This window comes from Rhinolophus sinicus, chromosome 15 (genome assembly GCF_057876585.1).
Source record: "Rhinolophus sinicus isolate RSI-liver-muscle chromosome 15, RSI-T2T, whole genome shotgun sequence".
In the NCBI taxonomy this organism is placed as follows: Eukaryota; Metazoa; Chordata; class Mammalia; order Chiroptera; family Rhinolophidae; genus Rhinolophus; species Rhinolophus sinicus.
The window spans coordinates 133,198,155-133,225,567 of record NC_142515.1 but is presented as its reverse complement, the minus strand read 5'-3'; the positions used below and the strand labels follow the sequence as shown (position 1 = coordinate 133,225,567).

The 27,413-nt window shown below is 48.7% G+C and overlaps 1 long non-coding RNA gene across 1 annotated transcript in view; it reads left to right on the top strand.

Moving 5' to 3' along the window:
- The window catches only part of LOC141572771 (uncharacterized), a 94,931-nt gene that overhangs the window by 55,723 nt on the left and 11,795 nt on the right, over positions 1 to 27,413 (top strand). The window contains exon 3 of the long non-coding RNA XR_012498270.2: positions 22,278 to 22,493. This is a non-coding gene — a long non-coding RNA (uncharacterized LOC141572771). The remainder of the gene's footprint in view (positions 1 to 22,277; positions 22,494 to 27,413) is intronic.

The window sequence follows — 27,413 nt, the reverse complement described above, 5'->3', positions numbered from 1 at the left end:
TCTGCATGTGGTCCTCCAGTTTATTCTAGCTGATCAGTAGTGCCCGGGCTCTACTTCAGTGAGATTGGAAAGCTCCCAGAGAGGAACCTTTGGTCTTAAAACATACTTCTAATGTTCTGCAACCCACTTGAGACATTTCAATATTTACTACAGCAATTTGCTTAAGAAGAACATTATGTGTGCCTTTAACAGAAAAAGATAATTTAGACCAGTAAGATACCTAAATGTGCATGTTATAAAAATAGGGAAATGATTGACAGGACAGACTGCATATTCTTCCGAAGTCTCTCTCTCTCTCTCTCTCTCTCTCTCTCTCTCTCTCTCTCTCTCTCTGTCTCTGTCTCTCGCTGGTGTTTACTAACTGTGTGGGTCCCAGGCACAGACCCTTCCTTTCGGAGCACCCAGGCTCTGACAAACTTGTATGACTATATTGGTGCTTAAAGTGACCACACAAAAAATAAGAGCTTTACAGCAACCTCAGACTTCTGAACTGATCTTGAACAAATCAGGAAAACACCATAAACAAAATTAATAAAATAAACAGTCATAAAGTCTGTTCATTATAATTCAGATTGTAACTTGTGACTTTTCCTGTTAAGGGTTACCTTTCTGTGCTATAGTTAGTAGCGAAAAAGGCATACGTTACATGTGACTTCTGACCGGAATCGAATCGTCACTTGTCTGATTGGGCTCAGCCATTTCCAAGTTACCAAAGCGTTGATCTGAGCCTGAGGTGACAGCTTACCCTGAATTCTCACTGCTTCTTCATTAATCAAACAAAAATAATCACACATTAGAATGACTGAGTAAGACCTTTCCATCAGATCTTTAGGCTTCTGGAGTGAAGACATGGCATGTTCTCTTATAAATGACCTTCTAGACTTAACCATTAGTAAATAAGTGGGCTGATCTTGGGACAGAAGTGGGGAGAGATCGATTGATAGCAGCTAGTAAATGTGAAAGGGAAATGGTTCCGAATGGCGTTAGGTACATGCACTCCTGCTACTGTGTTTCCCCGAAAATAAGACCCAGCTGGACCATCAGCTCTAATACGTCTTTTGGAGCAAAAATTAATATAAGACCCGGTCTTACTATAATGTAAGACCGGGTCTATAATATAATATAATATAATATAATATAATATAATATAATATAATATAATATAATATAATATAATATAATACTGGGTCTTATATTAATTTTTGCTCCAAAAGACACATTAGAGATGATGGTCTGGCTAGGTCTAATTTTCGGGGAAACACAGTATGTTCGCCCCAAACACACAACCATCTCCCATTCCCATTTTCTCAAGAAGATCCAAAAGAAGGTCTTTTTTTTTTAAATAGCTGTACCATATTAACGTTTAATTATAGATATAAAATTGTAAAATCAACTTTTGACATGTAATTTATTACTTACAAGATATGCAAAATCATATCTTGTTATATAATTATCTCATTAACATCGCAGTACGCTTCTGCACATTTCTTGGAAGCATTTTATTCCGGTTCTCCTGGTGTGCCTGATGTAGTCCCATCATCCTCAGAGTCGCTGTTGAACCCTCTCACGCCTTTGTCGAGAGAATATCATTTGGTTGGTCTGTGTTTTTTGAGCTAAAACACACTTTGAGTCTGAGACTGGTGTTGTCACTAGGAAGTTTATCCTGAGGGAACATTCATACACTTCTTTTTTGTATGGTCCTGTGTGCACACTTCATGATCTCCCCAACATGGTCACGTCTGCTTTGCTCTTGAAGTAACTTGAGAAAGCTTGTTTACAATCCAACATCTGCAGTTGTGAAGTCACATCCAAGAACGCCACCGAGAAGTCTGCAGTAAAGTTTTGTCTTGCTTTCTCACCAGTTTAGTCAGTCAGTCACTCAATCCTAGGATGACAGGTGCGGTTGCAGACTAGGGGGTCTTCTTCCCCAACACCACTCGATTAGTCGGAATTAAGTAAACGGAGGGAATAATTTTCATGCCGAAGGCCTATTTGGGAGTTTTTCCTCTCTGTATGTTCATGTTAGTGCAGCTTCCAGGTCTGGTTCTCCCCCAGCTCTCCTGGAGACTCTAGGAGATGTTTAGTTTCCGTTCGTACTTCAGCTAAAGTAGCTAGATGAAATTTTTTTATATATAGCCCACAGAATAGGGATGCAGCTTCAAAAACTAGTAAATAGGAAGGCACCGAGCCTATGGTATGCATGTTTAAAAGGTCACATCATTTTCAGCGCTATGATTTCATTTTGACAATGTTGATAAATCTGCTTCTTTTAAAAAATACTTTATTATTTATTTTTTTGGTCATGATGTCCTGAAATTCTTAAGCACTGCTTGATCCCATTTTTCTAATTGTTTCTGAAAGCCTGGGGTGGTAATGAACATGAGAAAAGCATTTGTCTACCACTTTCTGAAGATGTCTCTGAAGTCATATGCCCCAGGTTGTCAGCGGTGACTCCAATTAAAAATGTGCTTATTCCTTGTCCCCAGAAGTATACTTTGGCCTGTGACACCTGTGACACTTGTGCTCCATATGTTGTTCACAAACACGCATTATCCTTGGAGCCTCTGGGTTGGTGGCATACGGCGATTCTGGGAGGGACATGCTAGGAGAGGACATGGCAGGCGGCACGCTGCCCATGCCATGCCTGTGGATGGCTCTGTCTGGCTGTCCCTGAGTCGCATCCTGTGATAATACACTGGAGCCCTGGCCGGGTCCTGCTCCCACGTGCTGTCCCTTCTTACACAGCGTGACACAGGGATTGGAGGAGAATCCCGGAAAGCACAGTTGATGATGATTACGAATTTGTCACCAAGAGACACCCTGAAAATGCAGGCGCACACTTCTCAATGGATCAGCATGTCAGCAGACCTCTGTGCACGGACTTTTCATGGATAAGACTTTCACAAAGTGAGTGATGGCAAAGCATTTGCTTATGAAGCATACAGGAAACATATGATTTGACAAGAGAAGAAATGTGCACAGAGTTCAATTAAATAAATTGCCACGAGTTCAGGAAGGGCTGGGTCCGAAATTAATTGAGGAAGAGGAAGAGCAGCGCAAATCTACAAGGGACGTGGGGATCCCGCCTGACACGACAGTCCCACCAGCGATCCATTTGAAGTTGTTTGCGAACCTGACTTCCTACAAGGTCTGAAGAATTCAGGCTTTTGAATCGCTTGTTTCAAAAACTAGTGAGAAATGGATAGAAACTGACTCTCAGGGGAACAGGATGAAAAAGAAGAGGAGGAAGAACTAGAGGGGAAACCACGCGATGCAGAAAGTCCTGAGAGCTCCGAGGAGGAACGAGACCGGGCGAGGCATGGGGAGCAGCCCACCTCCCCACCTGGGGGACACGGGGCGGCAGGACAGCTCTGGGACCAGCACGCGGTCCTCAAGCCCCCGTGTCATCACATCCAAGCAGGAGCTCTCAGAAGCTGGTGAAGAAAACGCTTGAAGATCCTTTGAACCTTGGAGCAAAAAATGGGACATTGAGTGCATCCGACATCGCGGTTGGCAACAAACAGTGATACTCAGGGTCAAAGGTCTGCAGGACAGGCAGCGACAGGAGGCCGAGGGGCTGCGCCCACAGGAGACGCGAGAGGAGACTCCTTCTGCACTGAGCTGTGTGGGCCGAAGCCCACCCCCACGGGAGGACCACCCACTGCTCCTGGAGACCGCCCACGCGGGACCGCGAAGGAGCCCCCACGTCGGTGCACTTGCGTGATGCGTCCTGCGGGCTGGCCCGTGGGTCCCCCCTCCCGGGGCGCTTGGCCTCAGGGGCCCCCTAAACGCCGCCCTCGCCCCGGTTTTCATCAGGTGAACGCGGGCTGCTCGTTACTACAGGGACACGTGTCCCGCGAGACGAAAGGACGTCCTGTGCTGAGGACGAAGGTGGGCTGTTGCAGGAAGTTTGCCATTTTAAAGTCTGAGAACGTTCGAATTCTCAAGTGTAGTGGCCACAAAGTCACGGGACTGGGGACCCCCGTTTACCAGAGACAACAGCTTGAAATGGAGGCGCGGCCTTGGGCTTGGACTGGGAACCGTGTCCTCCTTCCCGAGCCGCTGCCTGGCGTCCGCGGGGCCTGGTCCCGGGAGCGTCACCTCCTCCTCGCGTCCCCGGTGCCGGGACGAAGAGCCCCTGGGGGGCCTGACGCGCGTCCGTCTTTAGTTTCATCAGGTTAGATTTTACCGAGTGCGACTCTGAGTGTTCCAAGGGGCGTCCTCTTCAAATTCCCCGTTTCACACATAAACCCAGGATTGTGCAGTTTTCTCTGAAACGCTACAGAAATTGCTTGGTGAGGGTGGGGAGTAGTTACTGGAATAAACACCTCTCACTGATCGTCAGGCTTATGCGTCCCGGCTCCATTTCTCAAAAAGGTTACTCCAAGTACCAGTGCAGTTTCTGAAGTGTTGTCTGGTGTTATAGCGCCATCAAGTGGTAAAGGTGACATGAAGCTTCAAGGTTATATTCTCAGTCTCAAAAGCATTCATTTAATTAACACTAGAATTTCTATCAAGGCGGTGTTTATAATTAAATACCTCCTTATTTCAAAGCATAACGAGCCATTTTTAATTTGGAAAGTCTAATTATTTTAATTATGGGCAGAGATGAAGTATTTAGATTTGGGGGTATGGAAACTGGAGAAATCACATTTTTCTATTTACTTTTGATTCTTTAATATCTTTAAATTACCATTTGCTATTGGAAATGGCTGTTGTCAGGCGGCAGACCCGCTCTGGCCTTTGCCCAGACACGCCAGTCGCTTACCCCGTGGGCAGCTCATAACATGGCATCTTGCTTTTCTCAGAGCAACAGATCCAAGAGACAGGAGAGAGAGTGAGGGGGGCAGAGCAAAATGGAGGTCACAGTCTTGGCGACTGAATCTCAGAAGTGCCCTTCTGCCACTGATGTTGTGTTTTCCGCTCATTAGAAATGGGGCAGCTACACGCCAGGCGAGGGTTACCCCACAGCCTGACCAGCAGGAGCCAAGGGCCCGGGGCCACCCGAACGGCACCCACCACGCGTGCCTCCCTGATATGAACGTACAAGTCCCGAAATGTCAGACTATACAACTTGACGTTCTCATTCCCTCCAGAAACTCATGACCTCATTACTGGTAACGGGGTGTGCTGTGCTGCAGGTACTAGTCTGAATGTTCCCCAGTTTGCATTCCCATCGGCAGCATGAAGGGCTAGTCTTGAACTTGTTTCCTTAATATGACGTTACAAATTAAACCGTAACGCCTCGTCGTCTTGCATGCTGTACACCAGTCTGTCTGCGTACAGAGAGGAGAATGCTAGAAAGAGAACCGAGCCGTTATAGCAAAGAATAAATCGATGGTGGTGTTCCACCACTTTCTGCCTTTGATCTCAGCGTTGTCGTTACAAGGCTGTCATGTTGCCCAACTCGGAAGGGTTCTACCCACATCCTGGCCCAGAGACCTTTCCCCGTGTTCTCCGGAGGCCTAGGAAGGGCACGACGGGCAGCGCCATCGTGTGGCTGTGTCTGTAACTTCATGGCTCCTCTACCATAGCTCCTGATCAAAGCAGGTAGCCAGACACAGTTCCTCAAACCAGTTTCAGAGCTTTAAAGTGTATGTGTAATCCAAACTGGCACAGCAGCCAGAAATCATTTCCCAAAATGTGTTTAAAACATCTGTAGCACATGAGGTTAATATGTTGAATCTGGGGTGTGTAGTGTAAGGGGGATTGTTTGGTTAAATAAGTTTGGAACGACATCATTAAATAAATAGTTTTCTCTACTTCTTGTACTATTTACAGACTTGTATTAAAGACAGAACTAGCAGATCATTTTCCAAACTTTATTTGATCATGGGGCCCTTAGGAATTGCGTAGAAAATTTTGAACTTGTAAAGAAATCAGAGAGAACCATTAGATGAAGACACAGCATTTATTCCAGGTTGTCAGTTATGACCTGGCTCAGTCGGGTGGTGGCCGTCTGAGAATGGATTACAAATTGAAGGTGAAATAGGAATAAAGTACACTGCTTAGAACAGTTTCCTGAGAGAAGGCGTTTGTCCACAGCGGCCATGCCCAACAGGTCACAGCCAAGGGTCGGACACAATTCACAGAGCAGTCAGCATCGCAGGCGCTCTGGTTTGAGAATGTATGTCCATTGACATTTCTGCTCTCAGTAAGGTTTCTGCAGGGTGACAGGGCACAGCTTACCCAGAAGGTGGTGATTTCCGCCCCCTGGAGTGTCTGAGGTGTTAAACTCATTTTGTTCAATTCAGGTGGTGGGTTTCTAAGGCAAGGCAGAGTAGCAGTGGGACATCCTGGTCACTCTGAAGATGAGGCAGGGCACCTCCGCTGTGGGGCAGTGACATGAGGGAGGCGCTGAAGACACCTCCAGGGATGGATGACCTAATGCTTAGTGGGCGCTCCCTCTTCCATGCTCTGGGCGTGAAAAATGGGGGAATGTTTTCATAGGGCTTTGTTTGTTTGTTCCAAATAGAGATTTAATAATATTTGTACCTGCAGAAATGTATCACTTTCTGTCATACATTAAACTTAAGGCTGCATGTCACATATAGTTTTAGCATTCCAGAACCCCTGACTAACTCTCTCTCTCTTTCATCTCTAATCTGCCATCATCATCTATCTTCAGTCTTTGTATTTCTTGCCTTTTATTATGAACCACAATTTCTGAAGTTAGAAGAGGCAGAAAAACAGGGCCATGTATTATCACACACTTAACCCATCTCTCTCTCTTTCTCTCTCTCTCTCTCTCTCTCTCTCTCTCTCTCTCTCTCTCACTCACACACACACACACTTTTCATATAAAGAATGCTGTTCTTGGGTAGTCAGATCTGTTTTTCAAGGCTCACAGTATGTGATAAAATCCTCCATTATGAAACTGAACAAAATTGAATTAATTTCTATTACAACTCCATCCACTGAAAAGAAATGATATAACCTGTATTTCAATGGAATCTGGGGTTAAATTCATAATTTCCTTTTTAACGGTTAGGGAACATCCAGACACAGCCCCCTACCAGTTTATATTAGGTTGGTGAAAAACTAATTGCGATTTAGAAGGTTAAAAATAATTGCAAAAACCACAATCACTTTTGCACCAACCTAATAGCTTTACAGGTCAAAACCAGTTGACATAACCCATTTCTCCCTCAGAGTTCCTCCTGTAACGTCAAACCAAAGAGCTTGCTATGATTCTTTCACCTTATTTCTGTGATTATCTAACATTCCAGTTCCTATAAAAATTCATACCGATACTGAGAAGAAGAAAGAGAAAAATAACAAGGAATGGGAGGAGAAACCAAAACAGTTACAGAGTGTTAAAAATTTACGTTTTCATGATAGCTGCTTACTTTTTCCTTTATCTTTATGAATAACATGCATAATACAATATTACTTAATATCCATAATTTAGTTAAAATTTCACAGTTAATATTAACCATTAATATATTGACAATTGCTAACAATATACTCATAATTAAAATTATAATTAATAAATTGAAGCTGGGAAATGGAGGCAGCAAATTAATTTTATTCCCTACTATTTTTCTGGCAACTACTGGCAAAATCATCCAAGGAAGTAATCGTTAATGAATTATTGATTATTTGTGGCCTGCACCCACATATCTTCAGGTATTTAGCCCAGCACTACATTTCCCGCGGGAAGCAGGACCTAACTGCAAAAATGTCCGCAGCTCTGAAAGGACAGGGGCTCAGACTGGCTGTCACGTGAGAGACACTTACGGGCCTGGCCCGACGTTCTGTGGGCTTCTAAGGAAAGCTGTCATTCTAAAAGGCAGCATATTTGTCTTTTAGCTATTGGATGATTTTGAAATTTCTGGACTTTTAAAATGCTCAACTGAACAAAATTATCTCCACATACATATATTTCTTTTTCTGGCCCGGCCAAGGAAGTTAGCCTGTCTGTGACACAGGCCATCATTTCGTATCGCTTCTACCAACTTTGGAAGGTTTATAGCAGTTACAGAAACGTTTAGAAAGGACCACGTTTCCTACTCTTTTATAATCTGTGAAACGTCTGTGATTGCCACCTGAATTCTGACTGTCGAAGGATAGTACTTTTAGGGATCAATTACCGACGTTGCAGCCCTGGGGGCTATGGGACTGGGCTTCCGGGGGCAGGCTCATGTTTATGGCCCATCCCAGCATCTGCAGCAGCCTTGTGTGTGTTGAATTTATCATCTAAACAGGATACCAGTGACACAGGAAAGGCACCGACCAGATTCGGGGCCTGAAGCTTGATACAGGTAGGAGGCCATCTTTAATGAAAAGAATTTAAAGTGGCCAGTATAGCATGAAGGGTGGGGGCTGAGCGTCCCTAAGCGGAGGCGGCAGGAACGTCAGGGGACACCCGCCTCTGATAGAGATTTGGATTTTCCGCATTTAAGGCGACTTATATCTTCCTCTTCTGTTTTGCTTTACTAATGTTTCTCATTTAATTTTCATGCATCATAATTTATTGTAGCTTTTTTTTTCTCCTGACAAAGGAACAAAAACTAAAGGGCTCTTCTCATACTATAAACCACAGAACAGAGAGACAGGTTTGGAAAAAACAGATTGATTACATTTTCAGAGAAGTGGTGTCGCTAACCAAAACACAAAGGTCCTATATGTAAGTTAACATCGTCTTTCAACAGATCCATGGACTTTTCTACACCAGAGGTCTGTATTTAAAATGTCTCCTCTCTGAAAACCACATGATGGCAATGTAATGCCGATGGATTTCTTCTGTCTCTGGGTCCCTGGGCCCCCGTGACTGCTGCTGGGACAGCTGTTGCCATCCTCTCAGATACGAGAGCTGACCTGTCACAGAACTGGCCAGCATGTGCCCAAGGGATTTAATTTCCTTTCACTCTCCTACAGTTTATCTATAACAGATCAGAAGTCTTGAACATTTAATTTTTTTTTTTAATATTGTGTTGTCGTTATGTAACTGGCTCAGGGTGAGCCAGTCTAGAATCAAAGACCTTTCTTAGGATAAAAGGTATTCATTGCAGTATGTGTGTTTGGAAACACATAGATTGCAAGCACCATTCTTACCTGGTCTCCCTGGACTCTTGGGGAATCTTTGAAGTTACCGCCACTAATTACTGTGCATAATGTACAGTCATCCTCTTGCATTTTCTTACACAAATAAAACTCCATTATCAAGAACAAGTCACAAGCTTCATTCCTTTTCCTGTCCTGCTGTCAAGTTCTAAGGTAATGTGGCATTTCGATGCCCCTACCATTAGGAGAAAAAAAGGCTGTAATGACTATATTCATTTCTGAGGTGCTTCACACTTTGGGGATCATGGCATATTTCTTCTTAGTTACTTTCTACTCTCTTAGCTTTATCTCCCTGCCGTATCCCCAACCACACATCACTTCCTTTCGTTTTATTGATTTTTCCTTTTGTTTTCTGTACTTGTGAATAATGCTTATCTATTCCTTACACCCATAAACGAAACTTAAGTGTTAATAGTTGTTCGAAACCAAATGGAGTTCATTTTCTTAAAGTTACACCATAAAGCTGACTCCATGTTTTCTGTTATTTGAAAACAAATCAGCTGGTATCTAAGTGGGCATCTGAAAGTATTTCCAGCAGTTTCCATAGTTACCCTGAGATCTGACCGTGCTGCTTCCTAGCGCCACATTGTTCTCGGGAATGTCTGTGAACACACTGGGCTGTCCCAGTGCTGTGGCCGCGGTCAGGGACCCGCGGGTGGCACCGAGAACACAGGCTGCAGGGCCCAGGGAGGTCTGTGCTCGTCTGTAGACGCCTTTAAAGATAGTTTCAAGCTCATTCCAGAAGGTTGGAAACCTGATCAGCCATGAAAACCTGAGCCAGTTCACAGGGCTCCATTCTGAGGAAGATCAGATTTGAAATATTTCACCGATTTTAACGTAAAAACACTACGCAGAGGCAGTGTTCACGGGAGTGACAGTTGGGTTTCTACTCCTGAACCAATGTGGGTTTGTAAGGTGAGCTGGCTGGGTGGGAACTGTGACTGGTGGACGTCAGGCCTCTTTGCCAGGGCTTTCCTGTCGTGCTGGTCGGCCTAGGTGTGGGTTTGTGTCGTGGGCCAGGCTGCTGGGGCGGTCTCTGCGTTGTGGGTCCCAGCATGCAAATTACCTTTATCACTTTTTTGCATCATCTAGTGATACAAGTGACTTAGTTTTTTAGCTGAGAAAACGGAGGCTGTGAAACAGTCTAATTAGAGAATGGCAGAGCCAGCATTAATCAGTCTCCAGGGAGCTTTATCCCCAATCACCTTTCCACTGCTCCTCAAAAGATGTCTGTAGGGTTCGACCTAAACCACCGGTTTTTATAAATTGAACTGCTAAGAACAAGACCACCCATTTAAAACCATCCTCTTGTAAAATGAATAGCCCCTCCCTAACTCGTAATAGATTTACTGAACATAGAGTATAACACTTTTACCTACTACCGTGATTCCTCGGATGTTTCAACTTGGAAAGTGTGAGCTGCGATGGAAAGTCGACAAGTGGACGTGACTGTGCCGTGTGCTTGAGCTGAGTGCTTTCTTCTCCCAGGGTCCTCCCAGCACCAGCCTTAGGACATAGTCGCCCCTGGAAGCATTGCCTGACCTGTACTCTTTCTGACACGCAGCATGAACTAGCGGTATTTCATAGACTGCCCAGAGCTTTCCATCGGGGTCATCTCATCCTGGGCAGGTCAGGTGGCCAAGCAGACAGGTCAGTCCTTATTGTTACTTACCTAAGGCATTGCTTTAACTCCTAAAAAATGTTCCCTGTTTGTTTTTTTATTTGCCTATTTATCTGGGAAAGAAGCCCTAGACTAATTTTGAGAAGTCTATAAAATGGTGACAAAATATCTAAGAAATACGCAAAATATTTGAATATTTTAAAAAATTGAATTAATCTGTAGAGATTCTTTTCCCCCCTAACATCCAGTAAGCACTCAGGACATGTGTTAGATTGACATGAGTTACGTGAATGAAGTGGAACAATTATGTCTGTAAAGTTAACTTTAGAAGTGAGATGTCTGGGGTAAAGACAGTGTAGGGCCATGGACCGGCCACTCACGTCCCCATGTGGCTCCTGTCAGGGCCTGTGTATCCTGGGAAAGTGGATACTCTCCATTTGCAGTTTCTTTTAAAGAAAAAGGGACACACAAGTGTAATTACCTGACTCGGTTGTACGAAATAAGGAAAGGATATGTAAAATATCTGGAATATAGAAGATTTTTAAAAATTATAGGTACTTCTATTATGTAAACAGTTTCCTTTTGGGTCTCATATGTTCTGTATTTTTTGTAATTTGTAGATTAATACTCCTGTGAATTTAAATCACATAGTAACTATTTTTTATTCTCTCCCATACTGAAAGATGACAAACCAATTTTTAATTAAGAACAATAGCCATCCACTTGCTCAAAATAGCTGGGAGGGTCCATATTTGAACATAGTCTGTAGGAGTACAATCTGTACTCGCCCATTCTCCAGCTCAGATTTTATTACTGCCACCGTCACTCCTATTTTCTATCCTTTCCCATCTCTAAGCAGTATCATGAGTCTAAAGAGTGAAATATTTAAAGAACGAATGTGGGGAGGATGGTGAGGCATGGGGGGGACGGTGAGCGTGGGGTGGGACGGTGAGCGTGGGGTGGGACGGTGAGCGTGGGGGGGTCGGTGAGCGTGGGTGGGGTCGGTGAGCGTGGGTGGGGACGGTGAGCGTGGGGTGGGACGGTGAGCGTGGGGGGGGTCGGTGAGCGTGGGGGGGGACGGTGAGCGTGGGTGGGGACGGTGAGCGTGGGGGGGGACGCTGAGCGTGGGGGGGGACGGTGAGCGTGGGGGGGGACGCTGAGCGTGGGGGGGGACGGTGAGCGTGGGGGGGTACGGTGAGCGTGGGGGGGACGGTGAGCGTGGGGGGGGACGGTGAGCGTGGGGGGGGACGGTGAGCGTGGGGGGGGACGGTGAGCGTGGGGGGGGACGGTGAGCGTGGGGGGGGACGGTGAGCGTGGGGGGGGACGGTGAGCGTGGGGGGGGACGGTGAGCGTGGGGGGGACGGTGAGCGTGGTGGGGATGGTGAGCGTGGGGGGGGGGGGACGCTGAGCGTGGGTGGGGGGACCTGAATGTGGGGAGGACAATCAGAGATATTTGATAAAAATGGAAGGGCCAAAGAATCATTAGCCTTTCCAATTTAGTATGAAATTTGTATTCCACAGAAGGAGAGTTACTTTTCTCAGAGTTTAGGAGAGATACACTAATGCAATTAAACGATTTCTGAGTAATTGTGAAACAATATGTTAAAATCCCCTCACGCATTTCTTAAATCTGCTTGTATGACAAGAAACCCACATGTGAGGAAGACACACTTGAAGGTGGCCTGAGGTCTCCGTCGCAGACAAGCATGCGTGGAGCAGCATTAGTCACTGCAGGGGTGGGGGGTGGGAATACAGAGTAAATCTGGACTCTACATTACAATATGTCATCTAGTTAAATGGGCTGTATAAGAAAAATCTCAGCCATGTGCCGTTTATAGATGAGAACGTCTGTGATGCAGGTGTTTGGAATCCAGGGTCTGGTGACTAAGTGAAGCATCTGAGCGAGCGCGCGTTTCCGTGCAGACCCGGGCGCCTCCTCATGCCGTCGCGGGGGGAGTCAGGGCTCCGCGTGTGCTGGGGCAACGCCAACATTCCATCCACCCGTGACCTGTGTGAGAGCAGGCGCTCTGTCTGTGTGACTTGCCAGGCGCAAGTTCTGTGGGCAGTGTGCCGTTGTCGCAGTTGTACAGGGAAGAGAAGCTTCTAGGACAATTTTGGGGACTGTGAGTGTGGAGACAACAGCGAAGAAAGCCCGAGGTTTCAGCACGGAGCTTGTGTGAGGTTCCCCCAGCAGACAGTGAGCGTCCGTCTGCGAGCTGAGGACACTGGGCACAGGAGGCAGGCGCTTACCTGAGCCTCTGAGCTGGGCCGCGTGAGCCCTGGGCCGCGTGAGCAGGAGCCTCGCCCTGGGCGGCAGGCGGCAGTTCAGCCACCTCGGCTCAGGCAGCCTGAGGAGAGCCTCAGAGGGCCTCCCTGCCCCGTGGCCTCCCTGCCCGGTGGCCTCCCTGCCCCGTGGCCTCCCTGCCCGGTGGCCTCCCTGCCCCGTGGCCTCCCTGCCCCGTGGCCTCCCTGCCCGGTGGCCTCCCTGCCCCGTGGCCTCCCTGCCCCGTGGCCTCCCTGCCCGGTGGCCTCCCTGCCCGGTGGCCTCCCTGCCCCGTGGCCTCCCTGCCCCGTGGCCTCCCTGCCCGGTGGCCTCCCTGCCCCGTGGCCTCCCTGCCCCGTGGCCTCCCTGCCCGGTGGCCTCCCTGCCCGGTGGCCTCCCTGCCCCGTGGCCTCCCTGCCCGGTGGCCTCCCTGCCCGGTGGCCTCCCTGCCCGGTGGCCTCCCTGCCCCGTGGCCTCCCTGCCCGGTGGCCTCCCTGCCCCGTGGCCTCCCTGCCCCGTGGCCTCCCTGCCCGGTGGCCTCCCTGCCCGGTGGCCTCCCTGCCCCGTGGCCTCCCTGCCCGGTGGCCTCCCTGCCCGGTGGCCTCCCTGCCCCGTGGCCTCCCTGCCCGGTGGCCTCCCTGCCCGGTGGCCTCCCTGCCCGGTGGCCTCCCTGCCCCGTGGCCTCCCTGCCCGGTGGCCTCCCTGCCCGGTGGCCTCCCTGCCCCGTGGCCTCCCTGCCCCGTGGCCTCCCTGCCCGGTGGCCTCCCTGCCCGGTGGCCTCCCTGCCCCGTGGCCTCCCTGCCCGGTGGCCTCCCTGCCCCGTGGCCTCCCTGCCCCGTGGCCTCCCTGCCCGGTGGCCTCCCTGCCCGGTGGCCTCCCTGCCCCGTGGCCTCCCTGCCCGGTGGCCTCCCTGCCCGGTGGCCTCCCTGCCCCGTGGCCTCCCTGCCCGGTGGCCTCCCTGCCCCGTGGCCTCCCTGCCCCGTGGCCTCCCTGCCCGGTGGCCTCCCTGCCCCGTGGCCTCCCTGCCCGGTGGCCTCCCTGCCCGGTGGCCTCCCTGCCCGGTGGCCTCCCTGCCCGGGGGTCAGTGTCCTGAGAGCGGCCCAGCTTAGGGATGGAGGGGGCAGGGGACACTGAGACTACACAAAACTTCCAACATACAGACAGCAAATGGGTGAAGCCAGACTTAACTCTGATTTCATTCTTTCCTCTTTGGGGATTAAGGCCATTTTCAATGTAAATAATCCCATTCAAATATTATAATCAGGGCAAGCAGAGCATTAAGAAAACTATACAAATATGAAAAGCCATAGCTTTAAAAATGGCTTCTCTGTTTCTGAACAATTTTGATCGAGAAAGAATTTCTTCTAATGTGACACACAGTTGTTTAAAAATAATGGAATGTCTGTGAAACTACAGATTTTGTTCTTGGCTGGAATCTAGTGTAGGGTGAGTGCCCTTTTCATTTCCACCGAGGAAAATGCATAAAAATGAGTGCTTTTTCCTTTAAACTTTGAGCTTCACAAATGTGTTGGTTTTTGTTTGTTTTAATGAAACCTTCCTAGAGTGTGGTAAAAATCAGTGTGTGCTAGAAAGTAGATTTGGGGAGGTGTACAGTTTATTTCTGATAGATTCACTGTTCAATGACTCTTGGCTGTGCTATGAATGCTATCCCTGTGGGCGTCTGAGGAATGTTCTGTTAGATGCCAGACAATCACATTTTCATTCCATTTAAGTTATTCTTGATATGACCCTAAACTAGCAGGAGAACAGTTCTGTAAAGCTAATCCCAGAAATGTTTCATTACAGTGACTGTGACACATACATATCCTCAGGTATCTGAAGAAACATTCCACTGATTGGACGCGGTGGAATATTCCCCTGGGTAGCCCGCCTGCTCCCACCTCTTTGTTTTCTAGGAGTACTTTTTAGCTTAAGGCCATCTTACACTAAGTGACCTAAATTACATTAGGACTTTGTCCAGTAACGGAGGTATCATTTCTCTTCTCCCACATCTATGTAACTTGGTCATCTCAGCCGTTGTTTGTTTAAATGTGTACTATAAACATGTTTGTACCACACTGAAAACATACAAAAAATAAATTGATTTAAATTAACAAATTTTAACAAACAACAAGCCACTATGAGTGAGAACACAACCATTAAAATATAAGACATGAAAATGAAGCAGCCAGTATCAATTAGAAACTATAGCAATTAAATAGATGAGAATATTCCTTAAAGATTTCAATGATAACAATCCCCCCCAAAATTGAGTGTGGTTTTAAAGAAACTTGTAAAGTGAGGCCCAGGCTCGTGTCCTGGGACAGGAAGCCGTGCACAAAGCAGCTCAGGTGACAGATTCAGAACTGCTGCTGAGACATGGTCTCTGGTGCAGCAGGCACCCGGAGGGGCATCTGCATATGGGGACAAGCTGGAGATCATAGAGTAGCTGGTGGAGAGCCAGCCACAAACCTCTGGCTTCTGTTTGTCCTGGGCGCACTTAACTCACTCCAGACGCCAGTGGAGGCTGCATTTGTTCCTCTGCGTTGCCTGTGCTTTTCAGGACAGTCTGAGAGGTGAGCTCAGTGGATCCACGCATGAAGGGGTTCTGACCCGGTTATTACCTGAGGACTAATGCCACAGCTCACACTGCAGATGTGTGCGATACCATCAACCACGTCTTGCTTTTTCACGCAGTAAAGTCATTTTTGATAGCTGATGGTTTCAAACATAATTTGCAACAATCTTCAAAAGTAAGTTTCACACTCAGTGTCCAGTCTATGAAGTTCTAGCTGTTTACCCATTTCCCAAAACACCCCAAGTGGATGCTTCAGGGGTGAAGCAAAGCTGAAGTCTTCACCCACAGTGCTGGCTTTCTTAGTTTCAAAACCAGTCTCAAAATGACAGCCTTCTCCTAGTTTCTTATTGCGCTGTAACAACTTACCAAAGTCACACTGAAACAACACAGAACGGCTGTCTCAGAGCTCTGCAGGACAGACATCTACACAGTTCACACTGGGGGAAGTGAGGGTGCCGGCTGGGCTGTGGCCCTTCTGCGGGGACAATCTCTGTCCTCGCATTCGGAGCTGCCAGGGTCACCCCGCTCCCTGGCTCATTGACCCCTCCCAACCTCAGAGTCACGCGGTCATTTCCTGCTCACGTCCCGTCATTCTGATCTTGCTTCCATATGTGTCTTTGATGCTTGTCTTCTGCCTCCTGCTTGCACTTAGAGGACCCTGCTGGTTACATGAGGTCTCCCTGGAGACCCCAGAATAATCCCCCCATTTCACAGGTTGCCGATTAGCAGCCCTTTGCTGTCTGCCACGTAACACCACATAGTCACAGGTTCCAGGGTTTAGGACTTTGTCTCTCTGGTGGGTGTCATCCTGCCCACCACAAATATCATCTTACCAAATTCATTTTGAATTAATGGACATTCAAAACACCGGAAACAGAAAGGAAAGTAGCATAAAGCTGTAAGTAGATACCACTATATCTATGCACTTTCCAGGAGAGCCAGTGCAGTCTGCAGAAAGTCCTGTTGTCACCTGCAAGCCATTGAAACCCACTGGGCTCACATCAGCCCCAATCTGCAGCCTACACGCCTTCCATTAATCACACGACATGGTGTAGAATTTTTTGCCTTTGGGGTGTGGCCTGGAGACGTATGAGTCAACTCCTTGGCTTCCTAACACTGTCCTTAGGCATCGTGACTGTTGGTGGCAACAGATGCCGCTCCTCATGGTTAGTCTCCATGAGGTCAGTGGGTTTGTCTAAGAAGCTTTCTGTTGGAAAACGCAGATTCAAGCTTCCAGTGTTTCATCATGGTAGCGTCCACCATTTTCATTCTGTCACAGTGACAATGGGAACGCTGTACGAAAGCATACGAAACAGGCCTGGGCCTTGCGTCCTGCATTGAGCTGAGCGTGCTCTCTTGCTAGGCTGGGGTTTAACTTCAGTGAGCAGTTCAGAGATCTCACTTCCTGATACATAAGAAGCAGGCATAATTGGCGTCATGCCTCCTGCCAAGTTCAAGAGAATACAACAGCATCATAGAACGCAACTTAGTGAAGTAAGAGAATTGAAGAAATCCAAAGGAACGAACCTTGTCAAAAACAAACTTGGTCAGTACTCAAAGGAAACAATATTTCTGTATATAGTTCTCAGAATTGTTTGTGGTGATTTAAAAAATTGTCTATCTATCTATCTATCTATCTATCTATCTATCTATCTATCTATCTATCATCTATCTGCCTCATGGAAGCATTCTGTCATGTGCCTCTGCAGTTTTATAAATAAATGGCATGTCTCATATAGGAACTGAACTTTCTGTATCTGAAGTCAATTTAAACCCAGTGTCCTAGCACGAATCCAGCCCACTGTGTTGGGCATTATAGGCACTCTATAAATATTTGTTGAATGTCTGAAAATTAACACCTGAACTCAGAAAGAGTCTAAGGAAGCAGGCACTGTATTAGTAGGGCTAATATTTACGTAAGAAATTGGAATAACATAAATGATACCATTGATATGCTTTGCGAAGCTAAGTGTATACATGAGTTAGAGCAAAGTGAGGAACGTTTCACAGCCTAGTCGTGGGGGGAGTGTCCAGTAGCTCAGTTTTTCACTATTATTCTGCACACGTGAAACTACCAGCTGCAGAATGCCTCAGGTACGACGGTGTGGTTTGTTAGGGTTGCACAGACAGTGATGGTGACGTGTGGATTGTAAGGCTGTCTCGGGGAGTTTCACAGCACGGTTCTGCTCACCTTCGAATTGTGTCCCCCGTCAGCACCCAGTGGCTATCAGCATAAGAGAAAAATACAGGCATCCACTGTGACACCGCGGGAGTCAGGCACCTACTGAAACAAGGCTTGAAAAAGCAATGACAATTTTCTGACTGGATTTATTGTCACCAAAGTACAAATCCATGAATTACGTCATAATATAAGAAGAAATGGAACGTCCTCGTAAGGTAGGACAATGGCTACCTGTGTCAAGTGGGGAAAAGTGTCTTGCTTCATGGAAATTTGTTTGAAGAGCAGGTCTCCAACCAGTTTTCTGGACACACGAGCTGGGGAAAGAGCCTCACTTTGGATTCCTTTGTTTTGCTCCTAGATGCTTCAGAGGAAACAAACAAGAAGCCACCTTGAACAGGCATTTGCTCGGTCCTGCGCTGTCGGCCGTCCCACAGGCTTGTGTGGGCCCCTGCGGTGCCAGGCGGGCACCGGCATTTATTAACAGCCTGTTGTTTCCTCAGCTGTGTCCGAGCTGCTGAGACACAGCGCACAGGCCCAGCCGCTTCTCCCAAGGGGTCTGGGGAGCACAGATGCCAGCGGGCTCCAGCTGAGAGACATGAGGCAGAGGCGTGCCCACTTCCTGTCCACAGGAGGACACTTGAAAGGGCGCCGGCAGTGTCTGCTGGTTTCCTGCCGGACTCTGAGCACATATGTGAGGCCCAGGCGGAGCACATGGTACGTTCTCTGTCCGTTTCTAGTCCAAGCTGCAGCGGCACCGGGCTGGCTGCCACACGCCTGGCCTCTCCGGGTCTCCGACCCCAGCAGCAGTCTCCCCTTCTCACGTCACAGACCCCGTTCTTCTCTCTTCAGGCAAGAAAACCCCTCCAGCCTCTTGTTTCTGGTGCCCAAAGCCGCCAGCATCAGACGTTTCTGGTGAATCGTCTTCCATATTCACTGAGGGTTTGGCCCACAGCTTACACTCTTCTTCCCCTGTCATTTGCCTCCATTCTTCTGGAAGTCTCTATAGGCAAGTGGAGGGCCTAACCGACCCCTGGTCACATGGATGTGACTGTCACATGCGGTCATTGTCACTGCTGCTGTGGTTCCATGTACTCTCCCAAGGCAGCACGCTGGGTGTGCATGGGACAGTTCCCAGCCCAGGAATTTTGATACCCAGCAACCCCTTCCCTCATCTGCCCCTTCCCTCTGGCTTCCACAGTCTCCTGCTCCCAGGAATCCTCGGTCTTTGACTGTTTTGAGACCTTCGGCCCCGTCTCCCCGTGTACTGGCTTTTTTCTCTATGCTTTGGACATGTGATGCTGTCACTCCCCACACGTCTTCCTCAGCCCTCCCAAGACCTTCACCCCACTGTTTCTTCTCCACACACCTGCTGATGTCCTTCACCCATGAGCCCCACACTGCTGTGGAGCAGGAAGGGCACAGCCCCACGACGGCTGGTACTAAAAGCACGCTCTCGAATCTCAGCTGGTGCTTTGACACAAGTAAAGAGTCAGCATCCTTGCTCAGCTGCTTCTCCCATTTCTTGTCTCCCTCTTCTGACTCCCACAAGTCCCAGTGCAGCCCTCCACCCCCTGCTCTTATCTCTTCCTGGCCCGGCTTCCTGTTTTGCACCTGGGGGTCAGGTGTGTGCTGCTTACCCGCATTACGTTATTGTCTCCTCTACACAAAGAGGAGCCAGTAACCTGGATGGAAGGAACGCGCCCCATCCCCAAAGCACTCCGTGCTGTGCATTCCCTCCTTCTCTGTTGGGCTCTTTCACAGAGCCTGTAAACCCGCATCAGGGGCGGGACTCCCTCCTTGACATGCATCAGCATAGCACAAATTCTTTTTTCTTTTCTCTTGGTTTTGGTTTTGGTTTGCTTAAGCAAATTTCTTGAAAGCATCATTTACATACAGTCGCTTCCGCCCATCACAGATCATTCACTTCTTGTCTCCCAAGAACGGACTGTGTACCCACAGTCCCCGTTTCCTCTGGGGCCTTGGCTGTGTCTGGAAGGCTTCTCGGCACCCTGTCTGTGTGGTCACTCCACCTCAGGGAGCTCTGACGGCCTGGTTTCTGTCTCCTGTTTGTCCACATCCCTTGTCATGCAGGAATCGTGTTTTGTCAAAATTGTGGTTTTCCTGGCGGGCATGGTGGCTACATAATGGCAGGTGCTTGGGTCGCGTTAGCATGAGTGAGTAGACCACCCCAGAAAAGGTGTGTTATTCCTGTGGACTCCTAAAATCTGTCACGGGGAAGGTGTTGTGATCATGTGAGGGGACTTCCCAGCTTTCTAAGATGCCCTAAAATCTCACCTTGCTAATTACTCACCACTCTCTTACAAAGTCATTCCCCGCATTTTCTCATAGGTAAAATCAAAGCTGGAGTAGAGTCTAACCCCACAATTTTGAAACTGACTCGTTCCAGGACAATTTTCAGACATGGGAACTATGTGTGTCCATGAAGGCTGACACCTTTGGCCCAGGCAAGGTCAACGATGGCGGCCACTTCCTCAGATGCTCTCACGCCCACCTTTGGCAGCTGCCCTTGAACGATGGATGACGACTGCACGCTGAATTGGCTGCCAGTTCCGCAGAGTTCTATTTTCCTACCGCATTTCAGGTTGTGAGTTGCAAATGGGGAGATGAGAGCAATTTGCAAATCCTTTGTGATGTTTGAGAGAGAACGAGACTGACAAGAGGAGTCAGATGTCGTGATCAAAATAATATTTTGCAGAATCTCCGGAAAAATGGCGGTGTGAGGTGAGCCTCTGTAAAGCTCCCCTGGAATTTACAAAGAATCGAACAACAAAAACTCCACAAAGGACTCCCTGCACAGCAGACAGGCAAGACGAAGAGGCCCACTACCGACTGAAATCACCTACAGTAAAATAAAATTTAAAAAATAAATAAAAATAATAATAATAATAATAATAATAATGTTGCAATAAAATGATCACATTCCAGCCAAGGTTTAATTTACACAAGTATGCCAAGAAATAAAAGTGAAACAGATACAGAAGTTTTCAAATGTGATGCACTGTTTTAGGTTCAATCCGGGTTTTCCTCTGCAGATTGGCCACTTCTAGTTTCATGGCTTAGAGGCTCACTGTCCTAAAACAGTTGCCTAAGCCCAGGAGGACACAGGTGACCCTGAAGGGCCCGGCGTGCAGGCAGTCAGGCAGCGCTTTGAATTCGCCTCTGTTGGCTCAGTGTCCCCTCACTGAGTGAGAGGCTGTGCCTGTCAGCAGGTTCGCGCCTGCTCACACTCGCCACTGAGGCGGGTCAACAGGACCCCATTTGCAGACGGCACCTCCGACTGGAGGACACCCCCTGGCCTCCTGCAGCACCTCTCGCTTTACGGATTTCTGTCGAAGAGTGTGTGGCAGGCAGCGATGGAAGGAGAGGTAATGGGAGGGAAGCCCCATGAGATGGTCACGCAGCCTCCAACCTCTCCGGGTAGGGAGAACCAAATGCAGGACTCCAAACTAGAATTAAGCAGCCCGACGCACCGCCAGCCCCTGAGGCTGCAGTGACAAGGAAACTCTCTCCAGTGCCATACTCGGTGAGACAAATTCCGCCGGTAGGTTTTAGAAAAAGTGTCAATGATGAAGAGAGCCGCCTCCAGAACGAAGACTCTGCTTTACCCTCAGTTACCCAAACAACTACGGTGACACTGTCTTTTCCTGGCTTTCAGTTATAGAAGGTGTGACTGTCCTTGTCAGGTTCGGTGATGCTGGTCGGAGGCGTGGGAAGGGTCAGTAGAACCCACGAGTTGACATGACTGCACCTGCGAAGTTCACCGTCCGGGGTCCTTCTTCTCCCCTCCCCTCAGGCAGAAATCATCTAAAGGCTTCCGAGAAACAGGGTTCTGTACGTACTACGCGTTTCTGTGTAAGAAGACACCAGGGTTTCCACCACTAACAAATGGTCACCGTGTTTCAAAGCTCCATTCTCAGGGAAATGCTTCATTCCTCTACATTCAGTGGAGACATCGTCATTGGTTGCACAAGACCGCTCACATCTTAGGACAGGAGAGTCCTTTTACGCTCCCTTTGTCCTCAAAGGTTCCAGCTCCCATCATGGGTGTTTGGTTTTAATTGCGATATAGCTGACATGTAACATTACACTTCAGCTGATGACCATAATGGTTTGATATTTACACATATTCAGAAAGGATCACCAGGGTAGTCTAGTTACCATCCACCTCCACACATAGTCACAAATTTCTGTTTTCTTGTGATGAGAGCTTTGAGACCTCCTCTCTCAGTGACTTTGAAGTATACAGTGCAGAACGGTTGACTGCAGCTGCCATGCTTTCATTCTGTCCCCAGGACTAAGGATTTTATAACTGGGACTTTGTACCTTGGGCCACCTTCCCAGAATGGCCATTTCTTAATCGTCTTCTTCGATTATAAGATAAAGTCACAACCAGGCGTGACAGCCTGGCTACTTCCCATCATATTGTCTATCTCATAATTATTACAAGTGAATGATTATAAATGCTTCTTGTTCTTCTTGTTCTAATTGAAGTACCTTGCATTTCACCTGCTGGGTTTCATTTTGAGTTGTTCTTTCGTTTACTCAGGTGACCGTGAGCTCTGGGATGCTGCTTACGTCACAGACAGAATGGGACGTGTGGGAGCAGTGCCAAAAGCATCATTCAGTCAGACAAGGGAGCGTCGTTTCTGTCTGCAGATCAGGGCAGGCCTCCCAGGAGAGGACGGCTGTGGCGGAGGGGCAGGCTTCGTCAGGCACGTGGACATTGGGACAGCACGCAGTGAGGACGCGGCACATACACAAGGTAGAGTGCTGGGTGCTTAGAGGAAGGGGTGCATTGTCCCATTGCTCTTAGATATGAAATGCGCACATCATGGAAAGCACTGGAATGGAAGATGCTTGATGTCTTGTCATCAGACATAAAATAGAATGATGTGTTTTTCCCCGTGCTCATCTATGTAAAGAGAATACATAAAATGCCATCTCTGGCTAATTTCCTGAGACAAAGCCTCAGGAAAATTGTGTTCATTTTGAGATAATAAGTTCTGATTACTTGTCATAGGACACATATTTTGACACTACCTCTTTTAGAGTATGCGGAAAACTGCGGGTTCTCAGGGACACTGAGGAAAGCAGCGGAGTGGTCAGCGGCCCACGTGTGGTTGGGCACCACGGCGCTCATGTAATTTGCATGTCTGCTGATAGTGGTCTATTCAGTTTAGGCATCTGGTTTAAGGATCAGAAGACCATTAACAATTCATAACAAGCTCGAATGGCTTACCCGATGTTGCTTCCATGGGACTCGCTGTCTGTTTCAGCTACTTTGCATCAATGCTGCTAAATCACAACAAAGGCTACTAAACTGGTAGAGAAAAGCACACAGGTGCTTTTAAAAATCTGCAACATTGGGCTTTTTTCTTTGCAATGGAATTCTTTTCGAGGTTACAGAAATGAACAATTTCCTCAAGAAAGATTCCAGTTCAGTAAATGATGTAAATATCTCAAGGATGGAGCATCATTCCTCCCGGAAAAGGGATACTTACCAACACACATTGAAACCAGTTGCAGGTCACCCTTCCAATCGCTGTTTTTCATTTTTTGTGTTTATTGTTTTGCTCATTCTGCGTGATTAGAAACACTCAGACGAGTGACAAAGTGGGTGTCAGTGTGCTTCCTGTATCCCAGAGCTTCCTCACCTGCTTCCCCAAATGATAAATTGTTTGGACTGAAATATTGTATGTTCATTGACGCCTTTTTTCCATTTTCCTATACAAGATTTATTACAAAAGAAAAGAAAAGGCTTGCTTTCACTGGATTTTAAATTCCGAGAAGAAGCAAACCTCAAAATGAGGTGCCATCATGTTGATGTGAGGTGTGGCTTTTCTTTTTCCTGGGTGGGAGGGGCCACAGGGGAGAGAGGAGTGTGGCCTGCTCCTCTCCTGCGTGACCGTGCCTGTCACTGATGTCGGCGTCCTCAGGAAGGGGAACCCTGGCAGAAATGCCCCTCGGCTGCTGTGTCCCAGGCTCCCATCCGACAGATACGGCACTTTGTCCACGTGACCTATGCTGTCAGCGAGTGGGCAGGTCGGGCGCTGAGCCTGGGTCCTGGCAGGGCCGTGGCTGGGGGTCCCAGGGTTCCAGGTGGCGGCACACAGCGTTCTGGCCGGGGTGCTCCTGGACGTGTGTGTCGTGGGGCCACAGGTCTGCACCAACTACAGCCTGGCGCGTCGGCACGGCAGAGGGAATACACTACTTGCCCTGCCTCGGCTTCCTGGGCACGTCTAAAGGTCATCGGGTCGCGGAAGTTCCTGAGCTTCCTTTGGTGGCTGAAGATAAAGTTTAAGGCTATAAGAAGCCCAAAGAGGCTGTTTAGCCTGGAATGACATCTGAAAGGTGTAACCTCTTGGTGGTGAGAGCTGCAAGAACTGCCCTCGTACCCAGCGGGACCTTGCGTCGCCTGTACTGAGGGCACCACATCACCAAAGCTTTGGAAGCAGCCCTGGGGTCACTGCTTTGCATGAGCAAAATGGACCTTTTGGAACTTGCTCCTGGTGGGCACGGGGGCGTTTCTGTATCAGACCCGCAGCACTTTCCGCAAGTTAGGTGATCTGTTTGGACTTGGCATAAAGCTGCCTCCCTCAAGAGTCACCACAACCTTCCGGTCAGAAGATGCCCAGTACAGACCTGAGCAGAATCGTGAAAAGCCCAGAGACCCCAAAAGCTGTCCTGGCACCATGCCCCAGGTTCATCACAGTCCTGAAAAAGAGTCCACTGGGAGACCTGGGAGTCCTGTGGAAGCTACACCCACATGAAATGGCCACGTGCTGAACAGCACTGTCGGCCAGGCCGAGAGCCACCAGCTCCCACTGGCAGGGAAAGTAGCAGCTGCACCAGAAGCCAAAGTAGAGGAGAGGGGTCCAGGCGGGCAGCGTGGGACAGGAAAGAAAGGCAAGAAGCAGGAGAATTGCCAGTTTGGGGGTTTATTTTCTTATTTTTGATCAGGGAATTGCAAAGGAAACTAATGGTTTATTTGCATAACAAGTCATATTATGTGATTATCTCATGTTACCAGATAAGTATCAACCTTGTGTTGCATGTCCTTGATTTTACCAGCCAAACAGCATCATTTATAAATTTTGTTCTGCTTCACGTAACAGAAAAAGTAAAACCCAAACAACCAACCAACAAAATAAAGCAGAGGCTTGAACCAGTGGAAGCTCATTTTCGTCTCCGTGCGGCCAGTCTGGGTCCAGGCAGCAGCAGGATGCCACAGGGTCATCGGGGCCCACGCTTCTCTCTCGTCTCCCGTGCTCAGTGCATGTGTCTTTCCAAGGTCCCTTCATGGTCCACGACATGCCCCAAAGCTCCTGGTGTCACATGTAGGGCAGCCAAAAACTAAGACTGAAAAGAAGAAAAACAAAGTGGGGACTTGCGGGAAATGCTACCCCGCATTTACATTTCACGGAACACGGTTAGTCACCTGGCCGCACACAGCTGCAGGGGCCTCTCATTCCAGGCATCGGGCTTGTCTGGAACCACATACTGGTGTGAGGTTTCAGAACGTGTAGGCCTGCCTCCTAGTGTTTGGCATGATTTCACAGTTTTTGAAGCACTGTAGAAAAATTCAAGAACATCTCTGCTGGATTAGTACAGAAAATGCTCTGCAGAAAAGTTACAGACGATTGCAGATTAAGGCCATTTGGTAGATTTGTTTGGGAGGGAATGAGAAAGTCCCTCTCTGCTGGTTTGCATTTCCTCAGTGCAACATGGCGCCCACGTAGCATGTCCACTTAACGCCTGTGATCCCTGTAAGTCAGGACCACTCAGCACACCTGTGGGATTCTGTCCGGCCACAGTTCTCTGCCTTCACGTTAGAAGGTGAATGTTTCTTAACAGTTTGACTTTGTCAGACAGTCGCCAGAGGGGGGAAGGGAGTGGGGAGAAATGGGGTGTATTTGCAAAGCGGTTTTTGTAATGCGTGACTGTAGTGATGGGCCATCTGATCCAGTCTGGGCCAGGAGGAAAATGAACTTGGGGCACCGCTTTGGTAACCAGTAAACCACCTTGGAGAGCCGCTGGTCCTCAGCAAAGCCGAAGACTTACTGTGATGATTGCACATTTCAAATGAGATGGAAAAGTGAAAGAGGGTCATGGCAAAGGAAATGGTTGCCATGAGATTCTGTAGTTTCTAGAGAAGGAGCATCTGGCGTTTAACAATGGTGCTGATTTGCTAAGATGGAGATGGCGGTCAAGGTCATTTAAAATAGGAGGTCACACAATGCACGACCAGCATGTCGGACATGTGTGTTCCACCTGGATTTTGAACTCAATGAAACCGTGGAGCGGAGTGGAGCTGTAGAAAGCAAGGCTGTTGGCCGGGGAATGAGGTCTGCGGTGAGGGGTTGGGCGGGTGGAACAGTGAGAGGAGTCTGTGCTGGAGGAGGCGGCCAGGGAGGCCGTCCTCGGAAGGAAGGCACAGCTCAATCAGGGCAGAGTTGCTGCAGGCGCTTCGAGGGGAGACCAGCGATGTACGGGCACTGCTGATCACGGAACTGATTCAGAGCGTTTGGACAGGGAGGTGGGAGAAGGGGTGAAATAGGGCTGCAGGCATCAGTCTGCCGTGGCCTTGTCAAGAAACTGCTAACATCTGTAGTTTCTGGAACGGCAGCATCACTCTGGGAGAGAGACACAAACTCACCACACTGTCCCCAGACAGTTATGCTGTCATGGCCAGGGGGTCCACAGCACTCAGGAGAGGGGTGTCAGAGGGAGGGCAGTGCTGACAGACGGGGCCAAGCAGCGGTTGACTGAAAGCAGCATGGGGCGAGCAGGCAGGAAGTGCTGGCCGGTGGCCGTGGCCGTGGCGTGAAGTGCCCGCGGGAGGCGGGTGTCCTGTGTTAGGTCCCAGCTCCTGGTCTCAGGCGGGTCCCTGTACATACGGGCAGGTCCTGGCCTAATCTCTTACGCACATTCTCTTCACCTCTTTTATCACCATGTGACGCTTCACAATACTGCTTACATGTGCCCTTTCTGCTCTCATCTCACCATGGCAGCACTGATACGATTTCAGGGCTTGTGGTGTCAGGAAAGTGTGGGTTTGAACTTTAACTTGTCTGTTGATGGGCAGTGTGACCTGGGCTGGGTCCTCTCGACAGAGAACTCCACAGACCTCATACGTGTGTCCTGAGGACCAAGTGAGAGCATCCATGTAGAGTGGCCAACATAGGTCATGGTGCACAGTAATTGCATGGTTAAGGTGACGCTTTGGGGGCTGTCACCATCCAAGCCGAGGCCCCTCCATGTCGGCTCTCAGCCACCCCTTTACCCTCTGCTTCTGCTCTGTGCCGCTCACATCGCTGCTCCTCAATTTTGCTTTTATTTTCTCATCCTCCAGCTTCAGCTCCTTGAGTAACTTATTGATGCCTCCTGCCTGAAGTCTGGACTCTGTCCTCGGGAGATCCAGCCAGGAAGATCTGGGTTCTGGATGAGGCCAGGCTGGTTGAGCTGCCTCTGGCGTCCCTAACACCTTATCCTTAAAACTGGGGCAGTAATGCAGCTCTTGCAGGCAGTTGTGGTGTTTTCAGAGCGTCGGGTGCCTGCAGGAGCAGGTGGCCACGCCGTAACGGGATGAAGACTCCACATGGGGGGGGGGGCTCTTCCCCCACAGCTGCGTGGGCGTGGCTAGGCCCCCATGTGGGACCAGCTACAGGTCTGTGGTCGGTGT